The 21,865-nt window shown below is 33.5% G+C and overlaps 2 protein-coding genes across 6 annotated transcripts in view; both read right to left on the reverse strand.

Annotated features, from left to right (window-relative positions):
- Nucleotides 1–21,865, reverse strand: part of LOC142341539 (FK506-binding protein 2-like) — a 390,606-nt gene that overhangs the window by 331,056 nt on the left and 37,685 nt on the right. The window lies entirely within an intron of this gene.
- LOC142341535 (uncharacterized) overlaps nucleotides 1–21,865 on the reverse strand; it is a 56,917-nt gene that overhangs the window by 30,834 nt on the left and 4,218 nt on the right. Inside the window, exon 1 of one of the 5 annotated variants that reach the window (XM_075392541.1) lies at nucleotides 6,005–6,369. The exons of 2 other annotated variants lie outside the window; for them this stretch is intronic. The gene's annotated coding sequence lies outside the window, so the exon portion shown is untranslated. Of the gene's footprint in view, nucleotides 1–1,129; nucleotides 1,301–5,302; nucleotides 5,477–6,004; nucleotides 6,370–21,865 lie in introns of those variants that run through there. 2 more of the 5 variants (XM_075392545.1, XM_075392544.1) reach the window with 2 other exon arrangements.

The following is a 21,865-nucleotide window of genomic DNA, read 5'->3' on the forward strand; positions in this document are numbered from 1 at the left end:
TCTTAAAAAATACTATAAATCATATTTACTTTAAGCTAAGAAACTCTAAATGATCTCTATATTTCATTTGAATCTACCACTTGAGCTGCAATTAAAACCTCTGAAACTACTTTTGAAAATCGATTGCGCCAGCAGAAACTACAATCAGTAGAAAAAACATCAACAAACGTTCATTAATTATTCTGCTGCTCTCTTCAAATTTGTCTTTTAATTTTTCCGCAAAAAAAATTGCGAACGAAAACTTAGACTTACGAGAAACTAACATTCTACACTTGATTCAACTTGCTCCAAGATGGCAATCTTCAAAATAAATAACAAATAGTTTTTGAAAAAAGATGTGGTTTAATGATAATTCTTTGAATGCCACTTTCGTGCACAATTCAATTTTCAATTCCTACGTTTCAAATTTTTGGCATGGAGGAGGCAAAAAATGAGCTATTCTTATTTTGAACTACATGCCTAAAAATACAAGTATTATGGGGATCATATTTTTAACCCTAAAATGAAATCTCAGCCGCCAAGCTTCATTTTAATATTTAAAAATTGCTAAAAGTAAATGTGTTTTCACGTGAGGGAAAATATTATTTAAGGATAAAAAAGAAATAAAACTTCTACATGCCACATATTGTTATTTTGTCATCGTAACAAAAATATGAAATCTCTTTTTGTGCGTAATAAAGTTCATGTTCTTTACTTTCGGAAGTTGAAAAAACTCAAATCTCATTTCTCTTTTGCATCGCAACCTAAATCGAGAAATGTAAGAAAAAAGAAAACAAACTTAAACGAGCAGAGATATTTTGAGTACTTTTTTGAGTTCTCCTTCCTTTTGTTTGTTTTTCAATAAAAATTTTGTTATATGAGTTTTGTTTTTTATTTTATTTGAGTTTAGTTCTAGGTTTTTCATTACCGTCATTACCGCATAAATGTCATTTCAATGATTAATTTCATGCTTTGCGTCAACATTTAATGATATGACCGTTTTAATTTTTTTTCACAGAAGCAAAACTAAAAACTCTTCTAATTCTATTACTGTTATTTGAGAAATTATTAGAAGATACAAGAAAACTATAATACGCACCAATGGGTCATCAAAAACGTACAAATATTTATAGAAATTACGAATACTTACCAATTTAATAAACGTAATAACAAACATAGAGCTGCAATTTTCATAGTTAAATAGGTCAACAAATCAGGATACTTTCTCAGATTTGGGCAATAATATATAATTGCTCAATAGTTAATGTTACTCTTATAAAAGGAGTTATTGTATAGTTTCCTCAAGGCTCCAATTTGAAAACAAATGAAACAAAAATACGTGATGAAGTATTCATTTATTTATGGAAAGTTAATAAAACGGTAAAAAACAACGCAATTGAGCATCAAATTGTGACAGTTTTATGAGCGATTACAGCACAGGGAATTGGAATTTTTCAGCAATTGTATCAAAATTATCCAAGCTAGGAAGAGTCACTATGACGGCTGGTATCTCTTTCTTATAATTGATGAATTGTTCCAATATTTGACAAGAGATGAATAAGAATGTAAGTAATAAGCAACTAAAAATATCTCCCTTTTCGTGCTTGTTTAAAAAAACATTTGATAAACAATTAGTAAAAAAAGTACTAAAACTGCAGAAAAAAAGGCTATTTCAAGCTTAATGATAAAATTTTTTACAGGCCACTTATATACAATTTTGTTAAAACATCAAATCTGCGCGTCAAATAAAAGGCAAACACAATCAAGTAATGCAATCAACGAATGCAAACAAGACCATAAATTTCTTTCAATATATTTGCGTCAATTAATGTCCACTTAATGTTCCACAGAAATAATATTTCAAAATACCATAAAATGCATTAACTGGAAAGAGAAGCCTTGTCCGGACAAAAAATAATTCACACAGGCATGCTTCTGAAAGTCTGGAAAATGCAGCTGAATTTTGTTAACTGTCGATAAATTTGTAACCTTTTTTAAATAATAGAAATGATTTCAGATTCAATTACCAGCAATTATAGTGTAGCATTAAAATACGTATTCACTTAACCTGTATTGCAATATTTGAGATATAGTTAAGCTCTTTTTTACAGTTAAGCTCTGAAAATTAAAAATGCTTTTGTGACATTTGGTCTAAGTTTTCATTTGCTACAGTACGAATAGTTGATACTCATTGAAGTTTGATTAATAATGATTAATGTGATAAGAACATGACATGGTTGTGATTTTATTTCGTTCAACTGTTGAATGTCATCCATGTCTGAAGTTACTTTAAATTACTTCAAACGGTCCCACCTAGATAGGTGATTAATCTATTCAGTGCAACAGACCCGGGTCGAGGTTTTTGGGTAAATTTTTGTAAGAATGCGGTGATTGCGGTGAATTGTTGTAATAAATGCGGTGATTGCGGTGAATGCGGTGAAAATAAGTATTTCACCGCATTTCTTACAAAAATTCACCACAAAATTTACCGCATTTCTTACAAAAATTCACCGCATCGACGTTTGTGGCAGATTAATGTAAGAAATGCGGTGAAAGCGGTGAATGCGGTGAAAAAAATAATTCACCACATTTCACCCTATTTCTTACAAAAATTCACCGCGAAATTCACCGCATTTCTTACAAAAATTCACCGAATTTGCTTTCCAATATTCAATCAATCTGATTTAATTTCACAAGAATTATCAACGAAGAAAGTGAGAGTTGGAGCACCGGAATAAGCAATTGAAGACGTACAGGAGGTCAGAGGTTCGAACCCGGTTGGGAACGATTCTTTTTCGTAAAAATAATGAGAACGCGGTGAAAATAAATAATTCACCGCGATTCACCGCATTCACCGCAAAAAGATGTAAGAAATTCGCGGTGAAAATTATTTTTTTTTCACCGCATTTCACCGCATTTCTTACGAAAATTCACCGCCAAACCTCGACCCGGGGACGTTCAAATGCGGTAAAATTACTTATTCAGGCAGTAAACAAATTTATGTTCATCAGCTTCCGTTGGAACTCATTTTCATTTCACAATTCAAATTGTGTTCAACTTCATTCTCACGAAAAATCGCTTCTAAATCAGTTGATTTAATTAAACTTGTTAATTGTATAGCGCTTTGACTATGTGTTAGAAAAGTGCAATTAGCACCGCAAAATCTAGTCAAAGAATTTGGCTAAAGTTGTACAGGTAAATCATCAAGCAACCGCGAGGCAATCTCCACCTGAGATTTGCAACCTAACAATCGCAGCGCAAATGGATAAGAATAGTTTTGCATGGGCATAATAATTATCAAACAAAAAAGTTTGAACGTAAATATAGTTTTGGAATGTTCACTATCACCTGAACTAAATGAAACGATCCACTTGCACTGTCTCATTAGTGTTCCAATAAAGATTGCTGGTTGAATAAAAGATTAAAAATGATAAACTACATTAAGATTAGTATGCAGCATGTTTTGGCAGAAAAACAATTATGACATCTTCAAAACTGTTTTCAATAGTTTTTTAACTTTGAAAAAGTATAACGAAAAAAAATTGTTGTAGCAAGTGTTTTAGTCAAAAATGACTGGTTAATATTTGTTTGGTGGCCCAGTACTTAATGCTTAAACATATTTCGCAATAAATTGATCCTCTTTATTCTAAATGATTAAAATAATTTTCCGGCCCAATAATCAAATCAGAATGACAAATTGCCATTCGTGAATTTGGACTATGATGTGATGAAAAAAATAATCTGGCTCAATAACACTGAGTAACTTTTACCTTTTCAGATCATGATTTTTGAACATGTGATAAAATATGATGATGTTATGCTTCATTCCAGTCCCTAAAAATTTTCCATGAATAAAAATGATTTTGCTTCATAAAATTTAACGAAATATTCTACTAATATTTTTCACACCTAACTACTTTATGCGGGGACTGGATGTAACAGAGGAAATCAAAACATGTCTAGAATAGAGTTTTCACTATATGAACAAGGAAAGAAGAAGGACCTACCGTATCTGGTTTCCTCTTTCGATACCTGGTTGAATTGAAAATTCATTGCACAGCTGAATGAGTAAAAATATTTTGAAATTTTTTTTATGGGGAACTCTAAAGAGGGCAAAATTAAGAAAAGCTTATAACAAGGTTCCAAAAAGACGCAGTCATATATTTAAGGAACGTTGAAAACATAAACATTAGCAATTTTGTTAGTTGAACTCAATACGGCGGGCAATATGTCAGCGCTTCTTCATAATTTTCATTGTTCCTAAAAAGCTGCCAGAATTTTTTAAATGGAAAGTTAGGGTTACGTTTTCTCATCTCTTATAACAAAAATTAACTTGCTCTCTTAGAAAAACCCTCCTTCTTTAACTTTTCATAAAAATTTCATCCAAAATTATTTACATTTTATACTTAGGGAAGCATTCTCATGGATAATGCAAGTTACGGGATGGAAAACACTGCAAAAAAGTCAAAAATAAGCGCCTGGATGTTTCAGGATTTCTAATATTTTGTTCGCAATTATTTATATTGATTAAAACACAACCGCCGCGGATCTTTCCATCATTAACTTCCAAATCTTTGGTCTACAAGAAATGGCATGGAACAATGTTTCAAAATACTTGGATCAATGCTTTCTGTGCATCGTTTTCGTTAACTTAGTCAAACCAACGCCGCTATTTAGATTTGTGGCAGAAATAATCATTGAGATCGTGAAAATTGCGTAGAAAATCTAAGGGATTGTCCTGCCAAATAAAGTAATCAACAAAATAATACCAAATTTGCGTTTCCTTATAAGATTTCTTTTAAAAACAATTTAGAAAATTTTTGAAATATGGTGAAAAAAGCCGTAGAAGATGACAAAATTAATCAATAAATTAATATGTGGTAAAACTTTCATTGATTGGAACTATTAATCTAAGAGCATCGTTTTTAAATTTCTCGGATTTAGCGCCAAATTTTCGTGCTCAAAAATAGCCATGAATTTGATGCCTCGTCAATGTTTCTTCGAACCAAAATTTTTCTCTGAGCTCTACGGGCTTCTAAATGATACCTTTTTCTGCAATAAATATATCGATCGGCTAAAATTGACGGCAGGAAAAGTGTAGTAGAACATTTAGTACATCACCAACTGTCAGGCGACGCCAAAATAATGGCAAATTATTTACAGGGATGTTTCACAACTGATGTTTCCGTCATTAAGACAATCATACAGTATTTTATTCTTATTTTACATAATTGGGGCTTTATTATTCATAACGAAATATTGAGGAAAGAACCATAAATTGGATTTGTATTTCGAACAAAGTGGCAATAACTGACTGACTTACCTAATAAAATTTGAGCAATAACACCAGGATTTAAATAAGTCAAAAGTGGATTTGATATTGTAAAACTTTCATGATTACAAAGCAACGCGTCACCGATATATAGACGTCAATGCACAGAAATCGACGTAGTCATAATTCTAGGCATTATTACTATCTAAAGAAGTAGTCTCAGAGAAGCTGTGACGTAAGCAAAACTAAATTATGAAACATAGCTTCCGTATACAGTAAAAATAAGAGTGCGTTTTCAAAACAAGTTATGCTCATACCACGGTTCAAATTATTTTCATGAACAAGTATATTTGGCGACTTAATTAGAAGCTTTATTCTTTCTGCAAGCTGTTTCTGAAAATTTTCTTCTTTTAAGATGCTTTCTTCGTTTTCTATAATAAGCTCTGCGGTAAAGAAAAAAACATTAATCGAATCTTTTATCACCGTTAAAGCATAAATTTGGCTTGTCAAAAAAATCTCCAAATAATTTTTCGATCAAAAATGATAGATTGTATCATAGAATTTGTTCATAAACGTCCTCGACAGATAGTTATTTATTCACTTCTAGTAACTTTGAGTCGCTCAAACAAAATCTGTCAGAGATATTCAAAAACACGATAAGACTCCTCAAAAAGCTTCAGACCGCAAAAAATTCTGATATTTGTTGATATAAATGGACCCAAAAAACGCAAGAAAATTGTTGAAAAAGCTTACCTTGTTGTCTAACTTGTAAATGGCTGGAGTGACGCTAATGCAGGCGTGAAGATTTGTTTTCAAATTGATAAAGAGCAAATTAAATGGTGCATAATCGAAAAGGCAGGAAAAAATTGTGTCAAGAGTTATTTGATCGATTTTTTAAATTAAAAACCTTTTTTGAAGTCACAACCGTTAAAGTCTTAAATGTCTGTTTTCGCCTCAAATTATATTAAAAGGCTTTACTTAGCGCGCGCCGAATAGTAAATCGCAAAATGCACGGTTGCTAGTTTTTCGCCATTATCTCTGCCTCTCTTAGAGAAAGAGAGAGTGTTGGTTAAAATTTAATAACTCTTAAAATCCAAAGTACCTCTGAGAGAAGTAAGTAACTTGTTACCAAAGGCTACTGTTTAAATCAATTCAGAGGCGTTAACCACTGGGGTACAGATTTCAATTTAACTGCCCCAGTTAAAGAGAGGGTGATATTTCCAAATGTATTTTGTCTACTTTATTCAAACACCTTCTAAGGCAAAACTAATTGTCTGGAAAAAATGACTTCTGGCATTTAAACAAAAGTTTAACAGTGTAATTGTGTGTATAATTTTGAACCAAAAAGTTACAAGAGATTTTTGAACCATTATGTCCAATCAAAATTGCCATTCAAATTTTTATTTTCGATTTCTCGTGCGTGAGTGTTAAATTAGATCAAAATGTGACCTCATTCTTATAACTGGATTTGTTTTCCTTTTATTTGTGGTTAATACTTTTTATTTATAAAACCCTGAAGACTGAAAATGTCTATTTGGAAAAGCTTAAAACTTAGCTGAGCTATTTTTGCAAGATATCCGATCAACAAAAAAATTGTTGCCAAACAAGCTAGAGAATAGTGCTCGGTTGAAGGAATAATGTAATCTAATTTGACTTCTAAGGCCGAGAGAATCCATTTCTAAAATATTAAATCTAATCAGAGGTCATTTAATCAATTAAGGAACGTGTGATCGGAGGATGTAAGAAAAGGTAAAAGAACGCAGAAAAGGTCAATGATGATACTTTGATAACTCATAGACTGAACAGAATGGAACTTTATCCTTTTCAATTTCAAGGATTAAGCTTTCTCTTAATATGGTGTCAGGACAAAATACTCAATGTGGCGAAATACCCAAAATATATCCATTGTTTTTTTGTAATGTTGAAACTGCAAGAACAATTGTTTGGCATATTATTTATCTAGTGCATTGCATTTGGCCATGCCTTGCGGGCAATGGACATGCCTCAGTGGCCCGTGGGACTTGATATGAAACTATTACAACCGAACTTGTGATCAAATTATCAGTTTAATTATGAGAAAGCAGGCTCGTAATAGCGAGTGCTAATTTGTAATCGGATTAATGAACGAACGGATCAAAGGGAATAAATTGGGTATAAAGGCATTGGGTATTTTGTCATTTTTGGTATTTTGGTATTGGGTATTTTGTCATGCAACCTCTTAATATAGAAAAACCCAAAAATTCAAGTTTTTTTCTTTTAAATTAGTGTATGAAGAAAAAGAAAGCCTCCAAAGCGAATAACTCAGTAGTGGAGTGAATAATGGTGCATTAGATTGATGAAATGTGCAAATTTTCAGAAAGCGAGTCAAGACGAACAGCAAAATCAAACAACAACAACAACAACAACAACAACAACAACAACAACAACAACAAAAATTAATTACATCAAAAAATTCATGTCCGTTTTAAAAAACAAGACTTAATAACAAAGACAAAATAGCGTCAGATAAAACTGATACTGAACGAAATAACTTTTAATTCACAAGAAAGGATATGGGATTACTCAATAAAAAGGCTTGGTAACAATTAGACAATAAAGAACAAAAACAGTAAAGTTGTAAAATTCGCTTATACTTTTTAAAACAATCAATTTCAAGGTAATGAAAACCATTAGAAATCAACTAAAATATCCCAAAGGTGTACGATTACCGATATTCCTACAGGAGGGCATTAGGACCTGTCCTTATTCAATTTTTTGTGCGGTTAAAGACGACAAACAAAAATTCATTTAAAACTTGGCAGAATACGGTGTCGAAGCCGTAAAGCCATAATATGGCCATCAAAATATGTTGCATTGCAATTTCTGCAAGCACTGATAATGTATTATGTAAGCTTTCATTTATGAAGCTAGGTAACAAGAAGATAAAAGTGAGAAAAAAAATGCAAAATTAGATAACACTTACTTTTTTTTGGAAAATATATTTCCAACGACATGAACTCCATTAATTACAGAATGAAAAAATTAAATAGGTTCGTTTGTTCTTCCAAAGCAAGCGCTTGAGAATTGAAATTATTCAGAATATGTCTTACGTTTACAAAATGTACGTCAAACATGACAAAAAACAAAAACTAATTTTTTTCCGTGTCAAAGCCAGTACAATCAAATAATTCTTTAAAAACTTTAGATTGTGTGACACCAATCCCTCTTGAAACCTTATTTTGACAACAATAATGTCATCTTTTGCTCGGAATTAACGAGACTAGATAAGAAAAAGACAATAAAAAGAGCGAAATTGCGAACTTACAAAGCGTCCTTTTTTAATTTTTAGAACAATTGTTTTCAGAGTCATGAAAGCCGTCAGCTATCTACTAATATCAGAATATTGCATCGTCTATTTTTCCATGAAAAGCCAATGAAACCGGGTCATTGAACTGAAAATTTCAAACGACTAAAAAGACAGAGTAAAAAGGACAGTTAGAGACAAAAATTAAAAAAATCAAATAAATTTTTCGAGAAAGTAGTGTCGAAGCCGTTAAAATCATAATCTATATCTTCAAGGGTTTAAATATTATCAATTGTGCTTTATTTTGAAAGCCAATAATCTGATATACGAAATCTAGTAATATCAAAGCCTGAAAACTTTAATTTAAGGCGTAAAACCGCAATAAAGATTGAATTTGGTTTCAATAGAAAGAAGAAACAATCTTTCATTGCTGATAATAAGCTACAAGTTGACCAAATTAGGAGAAAAGTAGAAGCAAAGTTCAATAAGTCTTTATTTATTTAAAAATCAAATTTCTTTAAAAGTCGAAACAACCATAAGCTTTCAAGTAATCAACTAGGTACAACAATGAGGAGTTGTATAGGAATCCAATTGAACCTGTGATTAGTGAGCTTTGGTTTGAAATGTTATCTCATTTAAATAACTTAGAGAAGATTGATTTTTTGTTAAAAAAGACCTACAGGTTACAATCTGAATTATTTTTGGATTATACCAGTCCAAGAATGGTCCAAACCTAGCCCTTCTGATGTTGTTTGTCCATTAAGAACAATAATTTGTTCGAATGTTCTAGATATTGATTTTCCGTTAAATAAAAACTCATGAATAGAGGCTGCGTTTTTCATAATCAACAAATATATTTAGCAAAAAACGGCAAAATTTTAATTAAAGAGCACTCTCAACGGAATTTGAAGTAGAAAAAGCCCCCTTTTGAGTCTACAAAGATTGAAATTTTGTTGTTTGATGGTTTACTTCCAACAAATTTATTCAAAGTGGACTAAAGAAGCTTACTTCGTGCTGTTTTTGATGAAAAAGTTATAAAAATTCGAAATGTTTGGTCAGAAACTTTTACAAAAAAATTAATAAAATTGGCCTACAATAAAATTCTTTGTCATATGATGTACATATGTTTAACTTTTGTTTAATTGGGACTATTTTGTTTGGGACTATTTTGTCAGAGAACATTTTGCTATTTGGGACTTTTTTGGCTGGGACTGTTATTGTCTGTTCACCTAATATACATAGAGCTTCTTACATACTTGGACTTAACTATGTAGCATACATCAAAGAATTTAAATAAAGTTGACTCAAATCGTTTGATGAAAATGGTGAAAATAGTTTGCAAAGGCATCACATTAGGTTTTGCAAATGATATTGCAACTGAATTTCAATGAGCAGTTGGCATCGTTGTGTACACATAGCCCCAGCTAAACTTCGAACAATTATCGAGCAAGATCTTGCAAGATTCTTGCAGAATCTTGCAAGACGATAATCGTCTTGCAAGTTTTTCTTCAAAAATCTTTCAAGATCTTGCAAGATACCAATTCTTCTTGCAAAAATCTTTCAAGATAACCATTATTCTCGCAAATATGCAAATAACTGACACAAGATCGAACAGGATCAAAAGAAGACGATAACGTTATTTTAAACAATTTTTCTACGTTATGGTAAAGCTTTACAACCGGGAAAGCGTCTATCTTGTTTTTATCTGCGCACACCAAAATATAAAGTAATATAAGAAAATATTTCATATTGTTTTGCAAAATAACACTTGTGAAATGCGAAATAGTGTAAATAATTGATAAAAACAAATTTTAATAAAACTGTAAAGTATGAGTGAGGGTTTTGAGGAGTCCTCTATTTGTGCTTGAATAGCTCACAGAAACCATATAATGTTATTCTATGTTCCCTGAACTTATGTTGTATTTTGTTAAAATACAGATGTCTGATGTAAATTATGATTCCAATTTTCCCTTAGAACTCACTCAAGTATATTTTAGGAAATTTCTGCGCTAAATGAACGGTAATACATCTATAACAACCAATGAGAGCAGATATCGACAGGAACGAATTTGCATGAATCTTGCTAGATAACCATTTGTCTTGCACGATCTTTCAAGATGGTCATCGGCTTGCAAGATCTTGTAAGATAATCATCGGGTGTCGACTAGGGAAAATGTATTGCGTTTGAAAACAATTACAAACAAAGTAGAAAAATGGTGTATTTGTTATTCTAATTCTTCCAATGAAGTGTTCTCCGATACACCATTACCGATCAGAGGTACTTTTCAATAAATGCACAAAAAGCAACGTTAAATCCATAGGATTACATTTCTTACACAGAGATTTTTAAAACAAATGAATTTCATCACGAACACACAAAAACCAATCAACACATTCACCAATCACATCACAGCCTATAGAAATGGTAAAGAGACCAGAGAATTCCTTGTAATTGATACACTGCTGTGCAAAAGCAGCATAGATATGTTTAGCAGAAATGATTTTATCAGTTTCACTTGAAAACTACAAATAAGTTGTTAAATTCATATATTTGAGAAAATATTGATTCGTACCAATTTACATTTGAAGCAGGCTGCTAAACGGTGACTGCTCAGTTTGATATTCTATGATTACTCTATGAGCTTTAGCAGCAACAAATCAGACAGACTTTGAAACAAAATAATACAAACTCTCTCCAAACTACGATATTCTTCAAGAGTTCAAAAAATGCCTTAACTTTTTAATTCGATGACTAAGAGAAGCACGGCACGATCTTCCTGCTGATATTTTTGAGCAATGTGAAACATCAAAGCAGAAATGGATTTTCCTTAGAAAAAAAATTAGAAAAGCACAACATAGGCAATAATATGTCAAAAATTGAAGCCGACGGATTCAAGAATAGAGACAAGAAAGAAATTTTCAATGCCTTCAAAAAACATTTGCGGAATTGGGCAAATACTATGGTTATTTTGTTACCTCAATATCCCGAAAAAATTAAGCAATGTTGTGTTCAATTTTAGAGTTTTGACTTCAAAAGAAGTCTACCCAATCATTGACAACCTAGACAATAGTAAATCACAAGATCCAGGATTTGTCTATGTGTGGGCTCTAAAACCGGAAAACACGCAATTTGTACGCATTTTCAATTCATTATTATTGATTGTATTCAAAAGCCTGTATTTCCAATTAGTCTGAAGCATTCAAATGTAACACCTATTCAAAAAGAAAGAGGCTCAAACACACAAAAGAGCAACTAGAGACAAATTTTGGTCACAAAAACAATTGCCTAACATATTGAGAAACTACTTCTTACGCAAATGATGGATTACATCAATAAAAACAATTTGTTTAATAAAGAGCAGTTTGGGTTCAAAAACAAAAAATTGTCAACATATGCAGTGTTGTTTTTCCCCTGAGACAGTAAGAGAAAACACGGAGAACGGAAGAATTACTGCAGCATTTATTTTGATATTGCAAAGCATTCAATTTAATTTTGCAAAAAAAGTTTAACGAAAAATCGGAGTGCTTCAACATCTCTGAGTTTGCAATTACTCCATTACAAACTTTTCTCGAAAAACGAACACAGTGTGTTAAAATGGACGGCAGGATATCTGAAAAAAGTTTCATGAATCAATTTGTACCCGTAGGCACAATTTCAGGACTCTTTTTTATAGGTCAACTATTTCTCACCAAAAAAGTGACAAAATTGACTTTTAGATTGTAGATTTTGCAGATATCACTAGTATGTTAATGAGATATGAAAAAGTGGAACAATTTTACAAAATTGAAAGTATTTTTTTGAAAAACAGACAGCTACTTAAAAGAAAACCAATTGTCTGCATACTGATGAAACAGTGCTCCTTGTTTCTCTATAGGGAATGAATTAGAACTAAAAAACTAAAATTAGGGGGAGCTTAATAATGTCGGCTTGAGAGCTGTGGTTAATTAGGTATATACATTGAACCAAAATTTTCATCTGAAGTACATCTAAATGTAGTTTTAAGAAAAATGCCGAGTGCTATTTGCTCACTATGTTTAGCAAGAAACTCTACATTTTTTAAAAAAAAGATTTTTTGTTGTCAGTTCTTTAGTCCTCCCTAATCTTTAATTCCTTTAAGATTTTTTAAATATTGTCAGCAAGAATATGCAAAGTATACGTCGACAGATTATTTGAGGCCTAAAATTTTTTTTGTGTGCCGTAAGTATTATCATTGCCGTGATATTCTTCTCAGATCACATTCCCTACCATCTGAATTTATTAGTTCCAATTTTAGTCTGATAAAACTTTACACAAACTGGAGTAATTGGGGTGCATCAGAATTCTTTTTATCAGAATGTTCAAACCGGCTACAGTTACAACCGAACAACCCAAAAAAAGCTAATCATATGAACATAAAAACATACTATTCAAATTAAAAGATCTTTTTTATCATTAGGAGCATTCAGAATAGGAATAATGCCAATGGAAGAGCGAAGGGAAATTACTTTTAAAATGAGCTTTAACAGAGTTATTGCAATATCAGCAAGAAAATATACTACTAGACAGACAATTAGGATCATTTGCTTCCCACTTTTGTATATATATATATATATATATATATATATATATATATATCTATATCGGAACAAACATAATCGTATTGGTAAACCTAATCAGTAGATCCACTTGATTATTCTAAAGGTAAGTAAACTTTTACTATTTGATTGTATTAATAAAGTAAGTGTTTGGAGATATTTATAGAAAATTGAAAATCTCTCAGTTACTTTTCGCTGTTTTTAACTCTCAAAAACGTTAGTTTTTATTAGTTAGAGAAAAAGTAAACACAAGTAAAGTTCAGTTGTTTTGTAAATTTCAATACCAATGTGGTAGTGAGTTTATATAGCCTATCTTAAGTTTAAAAGCAATCTGTAAACCTTACATGATATTGACTACAAAGACATCAATCAACATTTGAGTGTTTTCTATCCTCTTTTGCATCGTCTGTTGTCTTGTGCTTCAATTTTCAGCAATTCTTAATTCCAGATGAGAGAGTGAAAAAAAGTTACTTCTAAAGTTTTTAAAATTCCACCCATCAGTCGACAATGATTCAAACCATCGCGCGTCTCGGGCGAGTGATAACAGCGGTAATTGTTGAAGTTTGTATCGGTTTTTTGAACGACACAGATAAACCATACGCCCGGAGAGAATCATTGCCACATAACACGGCCAACCGCGTTTTCTTGCATGATGCTGATATTCCATCAAGGACTTCAATTGCAAGAGGAAGAAAATGTGATCCCATTTGCTAGCAGTTGTTGTCGTAGAGCAATTACTTTTTGTTCATCTGCTCCTGCGAGCGCAAGCGCTGCCTTTTTAGCCGAATTTGTGAGAAACTTAGATTGAAGTGGCGAAGTAACAGTTACATCAAGAGCAGCAGGTTTCACTGCTTTTTTTGTCGGGATAAAAATGTCACAGGTACGTGAGATTCTCTTTTTCAACTACTGGGAAGAAGTTCGCAGAAAGCAAGCAGCGACTATTTTTATCTTTAATGCAGCCATGTTTTGCAATTGCGTCTCCTCGCTTTTGACACCCGGTGGAGTGATCACCTTAGATGTCAAGAACCTCTTCTCTACAGAACGATCTGTTTCATTTTGCGTTGTGGACATGGACACCAAATCTGTAATTTGCAGTATTTCTAAACTTATTTGAAACCATATGAAGCCTCAGAGCTGGAAGAGGTGAGCAGACAACCAGGCTCTAAAATGCCAAATTGTCAATGAGAGAAGTCAAACAAGGTACTTTTCAGAAGCTAAGCTCTCTCTGAGACATTGAAACTTTTTGTTTTCAAGAGCTTTTTGGATCGCTACATAATTTGTATCAGTGAAATTAAGTAAAATAGACAACTCAAAAATGCGCATCAATAGTTTTTATGTCATTTTTTTATAAACAGAATTCTAAAATGAGGTAAACATTTTTCTTGCCATCCGGAAAAAATGAACAGTTGTCAAAAAAGAGCCCAAATTCGTCTTTCTGAAAAGTTGTAAATTAAATTACAAAAACTCAGTTTTACTCAAACTGGTCGCCGTTAAAGAAGGGATTAAAAAATTAGGTGGAGAACTTTATCGCAAGCTTAAAAATTGTTCTTTTCAATGTCGAACGTGAATTTTCTTCCAATGATTTATCCCGAAAGTTTTACTCTAAAAATTTCCTATGAAACTGCATTGGGTGTATAGAAACTGCCTCAAACTGCTCTTCACGAAGCAAAGATTAAAAGTTGGAGTCAATTTTCTAAAGAAGATTTCAGAACTTCATTTTTTAAACATTTTTTTGTGGGAGTTTAAACCTATTTTAACAGTTCTTACGACAGTAAAAAAAGAAAAATGAAGTAAGAGAGATGACAATCTGAGCAATTTTTTTTGTCGAAACTAACCCGTTTAGTGAAAAATTCTCTACATTGAATGAAAATTTAGGCTAAAATCTCTGGTATTTTCTGTTTTGCTTCCAAAAGAAAAACAAACAGAAGCGCTAGCAATAGAGGTTCCGGAACAAATTTTATTTGTTGATCAAAAATTCTCCAGTGAAACGCACGTCTTGAAATGACAAATCAGTATTGATCACTTCTTATCTCAAGTCCTAAGCAATCTGAAGACATGTCAAGACTTGCTCAAGACGGGTAAAGTCTAAGTCGGGTCTTGACCAAGTCTTAAATATTGGGCAGTTAGGCCAAGTTGAGTTTTAAGAAGAAATTATTTCTATCTAAAGAATTTCAAAATTAGCAAAATTGGAAGAATTTTGTTATGAGAAATGTGCTACTCTGACCAGGCTATTTCTGAATTGAGCATATACCAACTTCAAATGACTCATATATTCACACAAAATGATTTTTTTTCGATAGGTAGAAAAAAGTGGCTAGTGATTGGTACCTTGGGGCGATGCCAGAATTTTTTTTTCTATCAGGTGAACTTTGTGAAAGTGCCCGTGTTGTTTTGTGCTTCTTTTATCACTTTTGAGAGTTTTTGAGGCAGGCCAATGTAATTGGCGGCCTTCTTCTTTCGCTGGCAAACTAATGCAAAATCAACAATAAAAACTGTGCTCAATACTTCACCCAAGACCTGTCAAGTCTTTGCAAAGTCGTGCACAAGACTTGTTATGCCCCGGCCAAGACTTGCTCAGGACTTGTCAAGTCTTGGCCAAAACTTGCTCAAGACTTGCCAAGTCTTGGCCAAGACTTGCTTAACACTTGTCAAGTCTTGACCAAGAATTGACTCAAGACTTTCCGGGACTTAGGACTTGATTTAAGACGTGCCAAGTCTAAAAAGTGACATGATCAGAGCTCTGATACATTACTGATCCAAAACATGCAAATTCACTAAGTCAGTACTGATTAAGACTTGACGTTCAGTCCGGGTTGTTTGCATTCCAAAACTTGTAAAGTATCAATAAACGTGAGATTTAAATTCACTTTTTAGGATTCGACCTTTCTACGAAAAGTGCAGAAAAATTGCACAAGGCCTCAGATGAAACCAACACAAATGCAAAAACAGATAAACTATTTAAAATGTCTGTTCACAGGTTTTGATTAAGACATTGAGATTAGATGATGAAAGTTGCTTCATTCACATCTCAAGATACTTTGTGGAACACCACTGCCTTTTCATCGGCCTTTGTCCACCAACACGGCGCATGTTTAATTCAAAAATTCAAAAATTGCTGTGCACACTAAGCTCAACTTTGCATAACTGAGAGAAGTTTAGCTCAAAACTAATGTCATTTGGTTAAACTTTTATATACAGTAATGACCAGTTTTAATAGTTGCTTGAAAAATGGTTTTTCTCACCACATTTTGGGTTTAAGCTTGACGCTCATGGGCCATCGTTTCTGTTATGCGCTTTAGTCAGAACCGTAATTCTGACTAAAGCGCATTTTTTCTCAAAACAGGATTTGTTCAGAACAATACATTTTTTGGTATGTGCATTCAGATAAGAATACTATGCAGAAAGGACCACTTACGGGAGGAATTGTTGAAATTACACAAATTTCGAACCTTAACCTTACGTCTTTTGTATAGTCACGGGATAATTCAGATAAATTTAATTCCATTTTTGAATGCCCTGACTGAAAACCCAACAATTCTTTATCAGTACTGATTCAATGAAAATGCATGTCTTGAATTAGTACTATGCCAGAGCTCTGATCATGTCATTTTTTGGACTCGTCACGCCCTGAATCAAGCCATAAGTCTCAACAAGTCGTAATTCATGTCTTGGGCGAAACTTGACAAATCTTGAGCAAGTGTTGACCATAACATGAGAAGTCGTGAGCAGGTCTTGGCCAGCACTTGACAAGTATTGAGCAGGTCTTGGCCATGACCTGACAAGTCGTGAGTCAAGTCCTGAGCACATATCTAATTTTAGTGCTGGCATTCTTTCATTTTGTTGCAAAAGAGAAGGACCTCCATACACAACGGCTCGCCTTCAAAATTCTCCAAAGAGAATCAAGAAGCACAAGAGAGATTTAGAACGATTTAGAAGAAGATTAGATTTAGTACTTTTAGAAAGATTGTTATTAATGTAAGTACAATCAAGTTCAACCAATTTAAAAGGCATCAAAAATTAAAATAGAAAGTTCAAAATTTCGGAAAGATGAATTTATGCTCCTGGTTTTTCAGAGTTTTTTGCCTTTGAAACCAATTGATTGCTCTTGTTGCTGGGAGCCATTTCAAGCGCCGGGAAGGGCTTCTGCTGGCTCTGCTTGCTTTTACTCTTTTTCTTGGTGTTCTTGGCTAGCCTCGTAGAAGTTGAATAGTTCGTTGTATTTCAATGCGTGGTAAGATATCAATAAATTTTTTGTTCAAATTAAAAAAGTCGTTTATTAAGAAAAAACTATTCAAGAAGTAATAAATATTGAGAGTGGGAAAAGTAGATATAAAAAATAAAGAAACAAATAAAAATTGGGCAGCGCTCGCGTCAGGGAATGAATTACTGAGCTTCATTTGATTAGAGAATTAAAGGGCTGCGCTAGTAGTAAAAAGTGTAATTAGTGTAACTTTGTTCAAGAAGGCAAGCGTTAAAACGCGTTAAAATAAATTGAGGGAAGGAAGCGTTTTGAAGAATGAAGTAAAATACAGAAGGAATAATAAGTTAAAAGTGCTATGCTAACGTAAACCTTAAAACCACTAAACCAAACCGCGCTTAGCACTGTAATATGTTGTTAGTTGTATAAGCGTAACTTAACTTTGATAAAGATATCAGTGGAGTGGATATGAAAAAATGAGAACATTTTCTGGGTTTAAAATGATGTTAATCGATTAACATTCTTCAGTAGATAAATTGTTGTTGTTTTCCTTATATTTTTCACAGCTAAGCCCCGAATTTACTAGGTGAGCGGCTGGCTTAGCTGTTCGGTTAGGACGTTGTTGGTTCGACTTTTGCCCCGAATTAACTACGCAAGAGGCTGGCAATAGGTCAATGGATGATGGTTGTTCTGGTTTTTCCACGATATTGAAACTGGTAAAGAACATTAGCAGGACAGATGGTCCAGTGTGCTTTGATAACTGTTTTTTGGACGTTGTCTTTTTTTCTGGATCAGTTCAAGTATTGATTCGATCTTGTTTTTTTGCCCGTTTCAGGTACTCATTTGCTAATCTAATCTAAAAATCTCTTACTGCAGGTACATTGGCCTCTTCGTGGAGTTTTTGACACTGTACCAGCGGGGTTTCCTCATACAAATTCTGAGTGCTTTATTTTGGGTCAGTTGTATGTTGTTGATAATTGAATTAGATTGCTCAATCCAGCAGGCATTCGCATATAGAAATAGAGGTCGAACCCATGATTTATACAAGGCCAGTAAGCACTCTTCATCAATGTTGATCTGACTGAGCCGCCATAGTTGGTAGATTCTTTTGTTTGCTCTTGCCACCAAACTTTTGCAGTGTTGGTTCCAATTTAGATGTGGGGTAAGGTTTACGCCAAGAAATTTGATTGAATTTGCGCCTTCAATTCTTGTACCATTGATAAAAAGGTCTAAACTGGAAACTTTTTTTGACGGATTTTTAAAAAGCATAAAATTTGCTTTGCCTGGATTTATTCTTATCTTTAGTTTTTTGCACCGCTTGATCAATTTGTCTAGTGATTACTGAACTTTCGCTTGAATTATTCTACAGGAGCGCGACCTGTAGTAAAGGGCAAAATCATCAGCAAATTGAGATATTTGTGCCGGTATTTCAGGAATGCCGCTGACATAAACCAGGAAGAGAATTGGTGCAATGACGCTGCCCTGAGGTACTCCAGCTAGTGTTGAAAATGTGCTACTTTTTGAGTTATTAATTTTCATTAAGATGCTTCTGTGAGAGAGAAAAGAGGTAACCCAATTAATCAGAGGTTTATGCACAACAATTTGTAGCAGTTTGTTTTGAAGTCCTAGTCTCCACACTGCATCGAATTCTTGTTCAATATCTAGGCAGACAAATCCGACCATTTCGGACAATTGAAATGCTTCTGTTACGTGCTGAGTAAGTTTGAGCAAATTATCAGTTGTGCAACGGTTCCTTCTATACGCGCTTTGCATTTCACCGAAGACATCATTTTCTTCACAGTGCGCTAGGACAAAATTCTTTACTGCTGTTTCACAATTTTTTGCAATGCAATTGGTTAGGCTGATTGGTGGGTAAATTTCTGCATCTTTTTTGTTTTTGTTTGGCTTTGGTAACATTTTGACTTGTGACTCTTTCCATGTAGTTGGAACATAAGAATTGTTTATTGAGCTAGTTATCAGGAGACAAATATATGCTATGAGGCTTTTAGGTAACCTTTTCAGGATGTTATAGCTAATTTTATCTGGTCCTGGACTTGATCTTGTTTTGTTCAACGTTTCTTCATAATAGTTTACTTTTATAATGCAGTAGTGTTTTGGTTCAGTGTTTTTGTATTTGAGAAATATTTTTGTCTCGTTTTCAATTTTCTCGATGTGCTCATTTAGTTCCAAGTTTTCGTATGTATGACCTTTCATTGTATCCTGTAGAATAGTTTTGAAGATTTTGCGTTTCTCATTGTCTGTTTTCGCTCTGAGTTGTTTTTATGAGACTTCAACACTTTGTTCAGTTTCATTTGGTTTTTTTAAATCACCACATAATGTTGTAACTGCTCTCCAAAAGCTTTTGCTGCCCTTATTTTGAGCACTTGCGATCAATTTCGATTGCTTGATTTGTTCCGATCGTTTCATGGACCTCTTTATTTCTCGTTGGAGGAAATTTATTTCCTTTTTCAGGAATTTGTACTGTTCTCCGTTTGTTCTTTTCAGCTCTCTTCTTTTTTTCTTCTTTTCACGGATAAGTTTAGTAGTTTCATGTCCAAAGTAAAATCTTTTTTGTTGGATATAAGACTTCTGTAGCGAAAATTGAATGATCTGTACAAGTAATTCATTTAGTTGATTTAGTTCTTCTGCTTTTGGATAGACTGGTGGATATAGCACAGAGTTTTCGTAATCTTGTCTGACAATCTGGTTAAATTTTTTGAATTTGATTTTTGCCTTCAAATCGAATTTCCTTTTTTCATTATATTCAGGGTAGTAATAGTTGAACTGTGGTCACTACCAAAGTCATCGGAAACATAAGATGAGTCAAAAAATTTTAAGACTGATTGATCGGCGAAATGTAGATCAAGCACATTTCGACATTCTCCTTGATATGATTGATATGTGTGGTAACCGTTATTTAAAAGATTGAGTTTTCCAGTTTCAATAGTTTTGATTTTTTTTCACCATTTTCAGTGTTATATGTGCAATTCAGCTCCTGATGTGGAGCGTTGAAATCTCCACAGATAAAAATATTCTTCATCTCAGTTTCAAAAGTTTCTGATAGATTCAAATCCCGACCTGGTGAGTTGTAAAGTGCTATAACCCAGAGATGACCTATAACAGGTACTTCAAAGCATGCTTTTATGATTTCGAAAATTTTTTCTCGCTCGTTTCTATCAAACATTTCTGGTTTAATTTCTATTAATGTCGTTCCCTTCTTTGCTAAAATGATTGAGCCATGCGACTTACTTGCTCGCGTTTCCGTAACTACGAAATAATCATCGGTTAGATTTTGTTTTTGTCAGCTCTTGACTTCATTAAGGCAGACAACATCAATATCTTTTTCCTTCAATAATACGAGAAGTTCTAATATTTTGCTGGTTAAGCCTCGGCAGTTCCATTGCAAAATTTTTATTTTATCCATGTTGGCTGAACTGATGGCTATTTGTTGAAATTTGTTGCGTTGGGACATTCGTGAAATTGTTGTTTGCATTTTTGCTGCTATCATCAACTTTTTGACCTTCTATTTTATCACCGAATTTTCTGCTTGCACTAATACTGACAACATTGATGATATCACTGTAAGACTATGTATTGAAGGTTGAACGGACTTTGCTGAGTACTTCAGCAACCAGAACACTTATGTTTATTGCTGAGACAGTTGAGTTTGTCTGTAGCATTTGGGATTGACGTTCTGCCACTGCTGAGTACTTGATATCTTGTTTTCTCTTTGTCGCTTCAACAACTGCGTTTTGATAGGAGGAGCTTCCTTTGTACACAGATGCGTGCGATGCACCACAATTTGCACATTTGGCATTTTCTTTTGGTTCGGCGCATTGTTTTACTGTGTGCTGGCCTGAGCATCGCAGGCAACGCTGCTCGTTTTTACAGTCAATGGCAGAGTGCCCATTTTTCTGACACTTGAAGCATTGTTTAACATGTGGCGGCTCTTTGCTTGGTTCACATCTGTAGATTAGCCAACCAATCTTTACACCGTGCTTTTGTGCTGCTAAAATATGATTTGTTGAATCTGTTATTACTCTGATAAGCTTTGTAGGTTTGCCATTTGCTCAGTTTATAATCCTTGACACTTTACTACATTCATTCCGTTATTGCTCAAGAGTTCCTCTTTTATTTCATTTTCTTGGATGCTGTGATGCACATTGACTATAACAAAGCTTGGTTTGGCTTGGCTTTTGGCAGTGTATTTCTCGTGTTCACATTAGCGTTAGGGAATACTTATTGCAGGTTTGTATTTGACATAAGACTATCTCTGGAGGCTTTGTTTTCCGGTTGGATAAAGAAGTCTGAAGAGTTTGGTAGTTCTCTAATTCGTTGTATTTTCAATTGTGGGAATTTTGTCTTCATAGCTCGGGCAAATGGCACTTGAGTTGGTCTCGGATTGATTGTTAATACTATTGGTCTAACTGTCTCTGATATCGAATTTCTCTCGTTTTGGTTTCGAAAACGCTTACGTTTGTTTTGAACTTGAATAAAATCTTGTTCGTCCTGTGAAGTATCATCAGTGGTTGCTCTTGCTTCTGATAGGAGAGCGCTC

The sequence above is a fragment of the Convolutriloba macropyga genome, chromosome 6, assembly GCF_964194025.1.
Source record: "Convolutriloba macropyga chromosome 6, txConMacr16.3, whole genome shotgun sequence".
Lineage (NCBI taxonomy): Eukaryota > Metazoa > Xenacoelomorpha > Acoela > Convolutidae > Convolutriloba > Convolutriloba macropyga.